The sequence below is a fragment of the Oncorhynchus clarkii genome, chromosome 33 (genome assembly GCF_045791955.1).
Source record: "Oncorhynchus clarkii lewisi isolate Uvic-CL-2024 chromosome 33, UVic_Ocla_1.0, whole genome shotgun sequence".
Taxonomy (NCBI): domain Eukaryota; kingdom Metazoa; phylum Chordata; class Actinopteri; order Salmoniformes; family Salmonidae; genus Oncorhynchus; species Oncorhynchus clarkii.
This window is the reverse complement of record NC_092179.1, coordinates 37,477,146-37,489,234: the sequence shown is the minus strand read 5'-3', so window position 1 is coordinate 37,489,234 and position 12,089 is coordinate 37,477,146. Positions and strand designations below refer to the sequence as shown.

The 12,089-nt window shown below is 36.0% G+C and overlaps 1 protein-coding gene across 4 annotated transcripts in view; it reads left to right on the top strand.

Annotated features, from left to right (window-relative positions):
• The first annotated feature begins 544 nt into the window (after positions 1-544).
• The window catches only part of LOC139392568 (methionine-R-sulfoxide reductase B3, mitochondrial-like), a 43,490-nt gene continuing 31,945 nt past the window's right edge, over positions 545-12,089 (top strand). For 3 of the 4 annotated variants that reach the window (XM_071140615.1, XM_071140618.1, XM_071140617.1), the window contains exon 1: positions 545-910. The gene's annotated coding sequence lies outside the window, so the exon portion shown is untranslated. The remainder of the gene's footprint in view (positions 911-12,089) is intronic. The other variant, XM_071140614.1, reaches the window with a different exon arrangement.

The window sequence follows — 12,089 nt, the reverse complement described above, 5'->3', positions numbered from 1 at the left end:
TGCTATTCTAACTCACTATTCTAACAGTGCTCTGCTATTCTAACTCAGTATTCTAACAGTGCTATTCTAACTCACTATTCCAACAGTGCTCTGCTATTCTAACCGTGCTATGCTATTCTAACTCACTATTCTAACAGTGCTCTGCTATTCTAACTCACTATTCTAACAGTGCTCTGCTATTCTAACTCACTATTCTAACAGTGCTATTCTATTATATTCCAGTCTATTTCTCTCACTGGACTCGCTTTCCAATCTGCTGTAGTAACAATCCATTGTAATAGTCCATGTTTCCAGGCATGAGAGCCAGTAGTAAAATAACTCATTTAAATAGTCTGCTAGTTTGGCTTTAAATAGACTGCTAGTTTGGCTTTAAATAGACTGCTAGTTTGGCTTTAAATGGACTGCTAGTTTGGCTTGATCCTACTGTATGGACTCAACTTCGCGTAATCTGATTTTGCTCTTGTTCATATTTGGAGATATGTGCCTGTGGCGCTGGAATCTATCCCACAATGCACCAGTCATTACCTAACTAAGAAGTCCACAGTAGACATTTCCCACTATAGTGCCAAGCTGCAAAGTCGAAATTGGCATAAATCGTGAAAATGTATGAAGACGTCAATTCGCTTTTTGCTCTTCATTTAAGCGTAGGTCAGGCACACGTTTAGGAGTATGGTTAATGTTAAGCGTCGGTTTTGAAATCCGATTTTTAAAGAAGATACATTGTAGAACTTCCGGGTTTTGCAGCTTGGCCATATAGTGACAACCCCTCAGACAGGCCAGCGGTGTGTTGTCCGTTTCTCTCGTCTCACTGAGTTGTGTTCACAGCTAATGCACGGACACGGACCGGACCGCCCGTCTGCCAGTGGGTTGACCATCTGCGTTACTTTGTTGTCCCTGCTACTTTTTACAGGTATGTGAACGACATTTCGATTCGTAGTTGATTTACTAACTGTTGCAATGGCATGATAAATATTGGAGTCTGTGTAAAGATTGTCGTGTTGTTTCTAAACGTCATTTTGTTTCCAGAGTTTTCTGCTCGGGATAAGTGGCGCTTGTTGACCGTCCCACTGTCCATATAACAAACAATGTCCTTGTCATTTGATAGCCAAGCTAACAATACGGGCTCGTTTTGAGTGGGACACCAGTTGCTGAAATAGCCTATTCAGTTTTAATACACAGTCATGCACTTGTAGGCTAAAATGTTGCCTTTGCTGTAAAGACATTTGACGCTTGAACGTGACAACAGTTCTTGGTGAATACATTATATTAAAAAGGGTAAACAAGTGTTGTATCCAGCGTCAGTGTAATCGGATACATTAGAAACATAGCTAGCTATGTTACAGTAAGTTAATAGACCAGACGTTACAGAAGAGCTGACCACTTGACTGTAGTCTATACTGACTGTAGTCTATGGCAGTTTTAATGTGGCGCACTTGTCAGCCTTTGCTTGTGAAGGCAAAACGGTACTAGAAATAGCTCGAAACCAAGTTTAATGTCAGTTCATTCACTACAGCCTCCGTTATAAGCATAGTTGGTAATAAACCACGGCATGAGTATTTAGAACATAATAGAACGGAATCTAGAACACACGCCTACTGTATTATATTCTTATTATTGACTGGCTGAGAGTTAATTCTTCATGTGTAAGAAGTGGTGTTTCACCTTGAGTTGGATGCCAGTCAAACCCATAATAAATATGGGAAATTCTAGAATGAGAATTATTCTGTGGTCAGACCATCCAGGAGATGTTATAAGGATCGACCTTACCGACCTACACAGTTACACAGAAATTCTAGAATGAGAATAATTCTGTGGTCAGACCATCCAGGAGATGTTATAAGGATCGACCTTTCCGACCTACACAGTTACACAGAAATTCTAGAATGAGAATAATTCTGTGGTCAGACCATCCAGGAGATGTTATAAGGATCGACCTTTCCGACCTACACAGTTACACAGAAATTCTAGAATGAGAATTATTCTGTGGTCAGACCATCCAGGAGGTGTTATAAGGATCGACCTACACAGTTACTAGGTCTGGAAAACCTTCCTATACGTAGGGTTTTCAGAGGTTAGCTTCGCCCACGGTTAGCTGCGTGGGAACTACAATATCCACGCTGTGTTTTAACATTTAGAAACGTCAGTAAATATTGCTTGTGAAACGTTTTTCCAATCACATGCTGATATACCGCTTATCTTTCATAACAGCGAAAACATCTACTTACTGTGGCAGTTTAGCCCCAGATCCATATGTTGTCTCCAGATGACTGCACTTCCACCTCAGTTAGTTTACGCACAGGTGTTTAAAGCATGCTAGTTATCCCAGGTGGCCACCTCTGTCTTCCCGAAACAAGCGCAGTAACATGGATATATATGGCCGTGTGGGAACACTGACCGTAACCCTTTAAAAGTGTGTTGTAATTTAACCATTGTTTACATTTTTTTTATTTATCTCAGTTTACAAAACTGTACCGCAAGTTTTATTGAACCTTTATGTGTTAACTAGGCAAATCAGTTAAGAATAAATTCTTATTTACAATGACGGCATACCCCGGCCAAACCCGGACAACGCTGGGCCAATTGTGCGCTGCCCTATGGGGACTCCCAATCACGGCCGGATGTGATGCGGCCTGGATTCGAACCAGGGACTGTAGTAATGCCTCTTGCACTAAGATGCAGTTCAGAATGAGCGTCGGGGCTCGTAAAAAAAATCCCCCAACCAGGGACTGACGATAGTATCTTCTGGTTGGGAGACTAGTTGCTGCTGGAAGTGGTGTTGGAGGGCCAGTAAGAGGCACTCTTTCCTCTGGTCTAAAAAATATCCCAATGCCCCAGGGCAGTGATTGGGGACACTGCCCTGTGTAGGGTGCTGTGTTTCGGATGGGACGTTATAACAAATGTCCTGACTCTCTGAGGTCACTAAAGATCCCATGGTACTTATTGTAAGAGTAGGGGTGTTAACCCCGGTGTCCTGACTCTCTATGGTCACTAAAGATCCCGTGGTACTTATTGTAAGAGTAGGGGTGTTAACCCCGGTGTCCTGACTCGCTATGGTCATTAAAGATCCCGTGGCACTTATCGTAAGAGTAGGGGTGTTCACCCCGGTGTCTTGACTAAATTCCCAATCTGACCTTCATACCATCATGGTCACCTAATCGTCCCCAGTTTACAATTGGCTCATTCCTCCCCCTCCTCTCCCCTGTAACTATAACCCCAGGTCGTTGCTGTAAATGAGAACGTGTTCTCAGTCAACTTACCTGGTAAAATAAAAATAGGTTCTTAAGCAGTTGGAGTCCATGAATGGAATACACAGTTACCTACCTACCCAGTTACCCGGTTAAGCAGCCCAGTTCTAACTGGTCTGTAATGTCACTCATTTACATTTATATAGTAGTAACAAAGCCATTAAAACATCATAAAATCACCACTAATCAACTAGCAAAATGTGCAGCATCATTCACCACTGACACAAGGTTGCTGTTTGGTTGACTTTGGCTGTGGTCTGTCGTCTCTGTCATTATTTGGCAGCACATCCTATCCATTAGAGGGCTTGGATAGCCCAGTCCTTCTTAAGAGGGTTTGGATCGTTAGCTTGGATAGCCCAGGCCTTCTAAAGAGGGTTTGGATTGTTAGCTTGGATAGCCCAGGCCTTCTCAATTAAAAGGGTTTGGATTGTTAGCTTGGATAGCCCAGGCCTTCTTAATTAAGATGGTTTGGATTGTTAGCTTGGATAGCCCAGGCTTTCTTAATTAAGAGGGTTTGGATTGTTTGCTTGGATATCCCAGGCCTTCTTAATTAAGAGGGTTTGGATTGGATGGCCCTCTCCTTCAGCAGTTATTGTTCATTGTGTCCAAAACAAAAGCTACTTAGCACAATAATCACTGCTTGCCTGCCTGCTGTGCTCAGTCCCAATGCTGCCATTCTACTACTGCATCAACATACTGTAGTTATTAGCCATGGCAACATACTGTAGTTATTAGCCATGTTGTTGTCATTAGCCATGTCGAAATAGCCGTTAGCCATGTGGACGTACTGTAGCCGTTAGCCATGTGGACATACTGTAGTCGTTAGCCATGGGGACATACTGTAGCCATGTGGACATACTGTAGCCGTTAGCCATGTGGACATACTGTAGCCGTTAGCCATGTGGACATACTGTAGCCGTTAGCCATGTGGACATATTGTAGCCGTTAGCCATGTGGACATATTGTAGCCGTTAGCCATGTGGACATATTGTAGCCGTTAGCCATGTGGACATATTGTAGCCGTTAGCCATGTGGACATATTGTAGCCGTTAGCCATGTGGACATACTGTAGCTGTTAGCCATGTGGACATATTGTAGCCGTTAGCCATGTGGAAGTACTGTAGCCGTTAGCCATGTGGACGTACTGTAGCCGTTAGCCATGTGGACGTACTGTAGCCGTTAGCCATGTGGACATACTGTAGCCGTTAGCCATGTGGACGTACTGTAGCCGTTAGCCATGTGGACGTACTGTAGCCGTTAGCCATGTGGACATACTGTAGCCGTTAGCCATGTGGACATACTGTAGCCGTTAGCCATGTGGACATACTGTAGCCGTTAGCCATGTTAAACAGTATTCTATCAGTCTAATAGTAGACTACAGTATTCTAGCCGTTCATGTCATACTGTAGCCGTTAGCCATGTTAAACAGTATTCTATCAGTCTAATAGTAGACTACAGTATTCTATCAGTCTAATAGTAGACTACAGTATTCTATCAGTCTAATAGTAGACTACAGTATTCTATCAGTCTAATAGTAGACTACAGTATTCTATCAGTCTAATAGTAGAATAGTAGACTACAGTATTCTATCAGTCTAATAGTAGACTACAGTATTCTATCAGTCTAATAGTAGACTACAGTATTCTATCAGTCTAATAGTGGAATAGTAGACTACAGTATTCTATCAGTCTAATAGTAGACTACAGTATTATATCAGTCTAATAGTAGACTACAGTATTCTGTCAGTCTAATAGTAGACTACAGTATTCTATCAGTCTAATAGTAGAGTATTCTATCAGTCTAATAGTAGACTACAGTATTCTATCAGTCTAATAGTAGACTACAGTATACAGTATTCTATCAGTCTAATAGTAGACTACAGTATTCTATCAGTCTAATGTAGACTAGTATTCTACAGTCTAATAGTAGACTACAGTATTCTATCAGTCTAATAGTAGACTACAGTATTCTATCAGTCTAATAGTAGACTACAGTATTCTATCAGTCTAGTCTAATAGTAGACTACAGTATTCTATCAGTCTAATAGTAGACTACAGTATTCTATGGTAGAATAGTAGACTACAGTATTCTATCAGTCTAATAGTAGACTACAGTATTCTATCAGTCTAATAGTAGACTACAGTATTCTATCAGTCTAATAGTAGACTACAGTATTCTATCAGTCTAATAGTAGACTACAGTATTCTATCAGTATTCTAATAGTAGACTACAGTATTCTATCAGTCTAATAGTGGACTACAGTATTCTATCTAATAGTCTAATAGTAGAATAGTAGACTACAGTATTCTATCAGTCTAATAGTAGACTACAGTATTCTATCAGTCTAAGACTACAGTATTCTATCAGATATAGACTACAGTACTAGTCAGTATTCTATCAGTCTAAAGTAGACTACAGTATTTATCAGTCTAATAGTAGACTACAGTATTATATCAATAGTAGACTACAGTATTCTATCAGTCTAATAGTAGACTACAGTATTCTATCAGTCTAATAGTAGACTAGTATTCTATCAGTCTAATAGTAGAATAGTAGACTACAGTATTCTATCAGTCTAATAGTAGACTACTACAGTATTCTATCAGTCTAATAGTAGACTACAGTATTCTATATCAGTCTAATAGTATTCTATCAGTCTAATAGTAGACTACAGTATTCTCTATCAGTCTAATAGTAGACTACAGTATTCTATCAGTCTAATAGTAGACTACAGTATTCTATCAGTCTCAGTCTAATAGTAGTACAGACTACAGTATTATATCAGTCTAATAGTAGACTACAGTATTCTATCAGTCTAATAGTAGACTACTAATAGTAGACTACAGTATTCTATCAGTCTAATAGTAGACTACAGTATTCTATCAGTCTAATAGTAGACTACAGTATTCTATCAGTCTAATAGTAGACTAGAGTCTAATAGTAGACTACATAGCTAATAGTAGACTACAGTATTCTATCAGTCTAAATAGTAGACTACAGTATTCTATCAGTCTAATAGTAGACTACAGTATTCTACTCAGTATTCTATCAGTCTAATAGTAGACTACAGTATTCTATCAGTCTAATAGTAGACTACAGTATTCTATCAGTCTAATAGTAGTAGACTACAGTATTCTATCAGTCTAATAGTAGACTACAGTATTCTATCAGTCTAATAGTATTCTAATACTATCAGTCAGTCAGTCTAATAGTATAGTCAGTCTAATAGACTAGTACTTATCAGTCTAATAGTAGACTACAGTATTCTATATCAGTCTAATAGTAGACTACAGTATTCTATCAGTCTAATAGTAGACTACAGTATTCTATCACTATCAGTCTAATAGTAGTAGACTACAGTATTCTATCAGTCTAATAGTAGACTACAGTATTCTATCAGTCTAATAGTAGACTACAGTATTCTATCAGTCTAATAGTAGACTACAGTATTCTATCAGTCTAATAGTAGACTACAGTATTCTATCAGTCTAATAGTAGACTACAGTATTCTATCAGTCTAATAGTAGACTACAGTATTCTATCAGTCTAATAGTAGACTACAGTATTCTATCAGTCTAATAGTAGACTACAGACTACAGTAGACTACAGTATTCTATCAGTCTAATAGTAGACTACAGTATTCTATCAGTCTAATAGTAGACTACAGTATTCTATCAGTCTAATAGTAGACTACAGTATTCTATCAGTCTAATAGTAGACTACAGTATTCTATCAGTCTAATAGTAGACTACAGTATCAGTCTATACAGTCTAATAGTAGACTACAGTATTCTATCAGTCTAATAGTCTAATAGTAGACTACAGTATTCTATCAGTCTAATAGACTACAGTACTACAGTAGTAGACTCTATCAGTCTAATAGTAGACTACAGTATTCTATCAGTCAGTATTCTATCAGTCTAATAGTAGACTACAGTAATAGTAGACTACAGTCAGTCTAATAGTAGAATAGTAGACTACAGTATTCTATCAGTCTAATGGTAGACTACAGTATTCTATCAGTCTAATAGTAGACTACAGTATTCTATCAGTCAGTAATAGTAGTAGACTACAGTATTCTATCAGTCTAATAGTAGAATAGTAGACTAATAGTAGACTACAGTATTCTATCATTCTAATAGTAGACTACAGTATTCTATCAGTCTAGACTACAGTATTCTATCAGTAGTAGACTACAGTATTCTATCAGTCTATAGTAGACTACAGTATTCTATCAGTCTAATAGTAGACTACAGTATTCTATCAGTCTAATAGTAGACTACAGTATTCTATCAGTCTAATAGTAATAGTAGACTACAGTATTCTATCAGTCTAATAGTAGACTACAGTATTCTATCAGTCTAATAGTAGACTACAGTATTCTATCAGTCTAATAGTAGACTACAGTATTCTATCAGTCTAATAGTAGACTACAGTATTCTATCAGTCTAATAGTAGACTACAGTATTCTATCAGTCTAATAGTAGACTACAGTATTCTATCAGTCTAATAGTAGACTACAGTATTCTATCAGTCTAATAGTAGACTACAGTATTCTATCAGTCTATCAGTCTAATAGTAGACTACAGTATTCTATCAGTCTAATAGTAGACTACAGTATTCTATCAGTCTAATACTATCAGTCTAATAGTAGACTACAGTATTCTATCAGTCTAATAGTAGACTACAGTATTCTATCAGTCTAATAGTAGACTACAGTATTCTATCAGTCTAATAGTATTCTATCAGTCTAATAGTAGACTACAGTATTCTATCAGTATTCTATCAGTCTAATAGTAGACTACAGTATTCTATCTAATAGTAGACTACAGTAATAGTAGACTACAGTATCAGTCTATCAGTCTAATAGTAGACTACAGTATTCTATCAGTCTAATAGTAGACTACAGTATTATATCAGTCTAATAGTAGAATAGTAGACCACAGTATTCTATCAGTCTAATAGTAGAATAGTAGACTACAGTATTCTATCAGTCTAATAGTAGACTACAGTATTCTATCAGTCTAATAGTAGACTACAGTATTCTATCAGTCTAATAGTAGACTACAGTATTCTATCAGTCTAGAATAGTAGACTACAGTATTCTATCAGTCTAATAGTATTCTATCAGTCTAATAGTAGTAGACTACAGTATTCTATCAGTCTAATAGTAGACTACAGTATTCTATCAGTCTAATAGTAGACTACTAATAGTAGACTACAGTATTCTATCAGTCTAGTATAATAGTAGACTACAGTATTCTATCAGTCTAATAGTAGACTACAGTATTCTATCAGTAGACTACAGTATTATATCAGTCTAATAGTAGACTACAGTATTCTATCAGTCTAATAGTAGACTACAGTATTCTCAGTCTAATAGTAGACTACAGTATTCTATCAGTCTAGACTACATAGTCTAATAGTAGACTACAGTATTCTATCAGTCTAATAGTAGACTACAGTATTCTATCAGTCTAATAGTAGACTACAGTATTCTATCAGTCTAATAGTAGACTACAGTATTCTATCAGTCTAATAGTAGACTACAGTATTCTATCAGTCTAATAGTAGACTACAGTATTCTATCAGTCTAATAGTAGACTACAGTATTCTATCAGTCTAATAGTAGACTACAGTATTCTATCAGTCTAATAGTAGACTACAGTATTCTATCAGTCTAATAGTAGACTACAGTATTCTATCAGTCTAATAGTAGACTACAGTATTCTATCAGTCTATACAGTATTCTATAGTCTAATAGTAGACTACAGTATTCTATCAGTCTAATAGTAGACTACAGTATTCTATCAGTCTAATAGTAGACTATAGTAGACTACAGTATTCTATCAGTCTACAGTATTCTATCAGTCTAATAGTAGACTACAGTATTCTATCAGTCTAATAGTAACTACAGTATTCTATAATAGTAGACTACAGTATTCTATCAGTCTAATAGTAGACTACAGTATTCTACAGATATCAGTCTAATAGTAGACTACAGTATTCTATCAGTCTAATAGTAGACTACAGTATTCTATCAGTCTAATAGTAGTAGACTACAGTATTCTATCAGTCTATAGTAGACTACAGTATACAGTATTCTATATTCTAATCAGTCTAATAGTAGACTACAGTATTCTATCAGTCTAATAGTAGACTACAGTATTCTATCAGTCTAATAGTAGAATAGTAGACTACAGTATTCTATCAGTCTAATAGTAGACTACAGTATTCTATCAGTCTAATAGTAGACTACAGTATTCTATCAGTCTAATAGTAGACTACAGTATTCTATCAGTCTATAGTAGTAGACTACAGTATTCTATCAGTCTAATAGTAGACTACAGTATTCTATCAGTCTAATAGTAGAATAGTAGACTACAGTATTCTATCAGTCTAATAGTAGACTACAGTATTCTATCAGTCTAATAGTAGAATAGTAGACTACAGTATTCTATCAGTCTAATAGTAGACTACAGTATTCTATCAGTCTAATAGTAGACTACAGTATTCTATCAGTCTAATAGTAGACTACAGACTACAGTATTCTATCAGTCTAATAGTAGTAGTATTCTATCAGTCTAATAGTATTCTATCAGTCTAATAGTAGACTACAGTATTCTATCAGTCTAATAGTAGACTACAGTATTCTATCAGTCAGTCTAATAGTAGACTACAGTATTCTATCAGTCTAATAGTAGACTACAGTATTCTATCAGTCTAATAGTAGACTACAGTATTCTATCAGTCTAATAGTAGACTACAGTATTCTATCAGTCTAATAGTAGACTACAGTATTCTATCAGTCTAATAGTAGACTACAGTATTCTATCAGTCTAATAGTAGACTACAGTATCAGTCTAATAGTAGACTACAGTATTCTATCAGTCTAATAGTAGACTACAGTATTCTATCAGTCTAATAGTAGACTACAGTATTCTATCAGTCTATCAGTCTAATAGTAGACTACAGTATTCTATCAGTCTAATAGTAGACTACAGTATTCTATCAGTCTAATAGTAGACTACAGTATTCTATCAGTCTAATGGTAGACTACAGTATTATATCAGTCTAATAGTAGAATAGTAGACCACAGTATTCTATCAGTCCAGTCTAATCTATACAGTATTCTATCAGTCTAATAGTAGACTACAGTATTCTATCAGTCTAATAGTAGACTACAGTATTCTATCAGTCTAATAGTAGACTACAGTATTCTATCAGTCTAATAGTGGAATAGTAGACTACAGTATCAGTCTAATAGTAGACTACAGTATTCTATCAGTCTAATAGTAGACTACAGTATTCTATCAGTCTAATAGTAGACTACAGTATTCTATCAGTCTAATAGTGGAATAGTAGACTACAGTAATAGTCTAATAGACTACAGTATTACAGTATCAGTCTAATACAGTATTCTATCAGTCTAATAGTAGACTACAGTATTCTGTCAGTCTAATAGTCAGTCTAATAGTAGACTACAGTCTATCAGTCTAATAGTAGACTACAGTAGTATCAGTCTAATAGTAGACTACAGTATTCTATCAGTCTAATAGTAGACTACAGTATTATATCAGTCTAATAGTAGACTACAGTATTCTATCAGTCTAATAGTAGACTACAGTATTCTATCAGTCTAATAGTAGACTACAGTATTCTATCAGTCTAATAGTAGACTACAGTATTCTATCAGTCTATTCTCAGTCTAATAGTAGTCTAATAGTAGACTACAGTATTCTATCAGTCTAATAGTAGACTACAGTATTCTATCAGTCTAATAGTAGACTACAGTATATCAGTCTAAGTAGACTACAGTATTCTATCAGTCAGACTACAGTATTCTATCAGTCTAATAGTAGACTACAGTATTCTATCAGTCTAATAGTAGAATAGTAGACTACAGTATTCTATCAGTCTAATAGTAGACTACAGTATTCTATCAGTCTAATAGTAGACTACAGTAGACTACAGTAGACTATTCTATCAGTCTAATAGTAGACTACAGTATTCTATCAGTCTAATAGTAGACTAGACTACAGTATTCTATCAGTCTAATAGTAGACTACAGTATTCTATCAGTCTAATAGTAGACTACAGTATTCTATCAGTCTAATAGTAGAATAGTAGACTACAGTATTCTATCAGTCTAATAGTAGACTACAGTATCAGTCTAATAGTAGACTACAGTCTATCAGTCTAATAGTAGACTACAGTATTCTATCAGTCTAATAGTAGACTACAGTATTCTATCAGTCTAATAGTAGACTACAGTATTACTATCAGTCTAATAGTAGACTACAGTATTCTATCAGTCTAATAGTAGACTACAGTATTCTATCAGTCTAATAGTAATAGTAGACTACAGTATTCTATCAGTCTAATAGTAGACTACAGTATTCTATCAGTCTAATAGTAGAATAGTAGACTACAGTATTCTATCAGTCTAATAGTAGACTACAGTATTCTATCAGTCTAATAGTAGACTACAGTATTCTATCAGTCTAATAGTAGACTACATTATTCTATCAGTCTAATAGTAGACTACAGTATTCTATCAGTCTAATAGTAGACTACAGTATTCTATCAGTCTAATAGTATTCTATCAGTTTAATAGTAGCAGTAGGCTTGTCTTTCTGTTGTTCCAGGAGAGCTGCTGTACTGGGAGCAGAATACAGTGTTCGCTGAGCTGAAGGTTGGTTGGGACTGTTTCTGTCTCTTTTTAGTGGGAGAGAGAGCACTCAGCTTTAGTCCAGCCGCAGAGCTCTGCCTCAGCTCTATATAAGGCATAGTAGTTCTATATTAGTTCCAGAAGAAGCCAGCTAGCTAGGCTAACTTTTGTTTA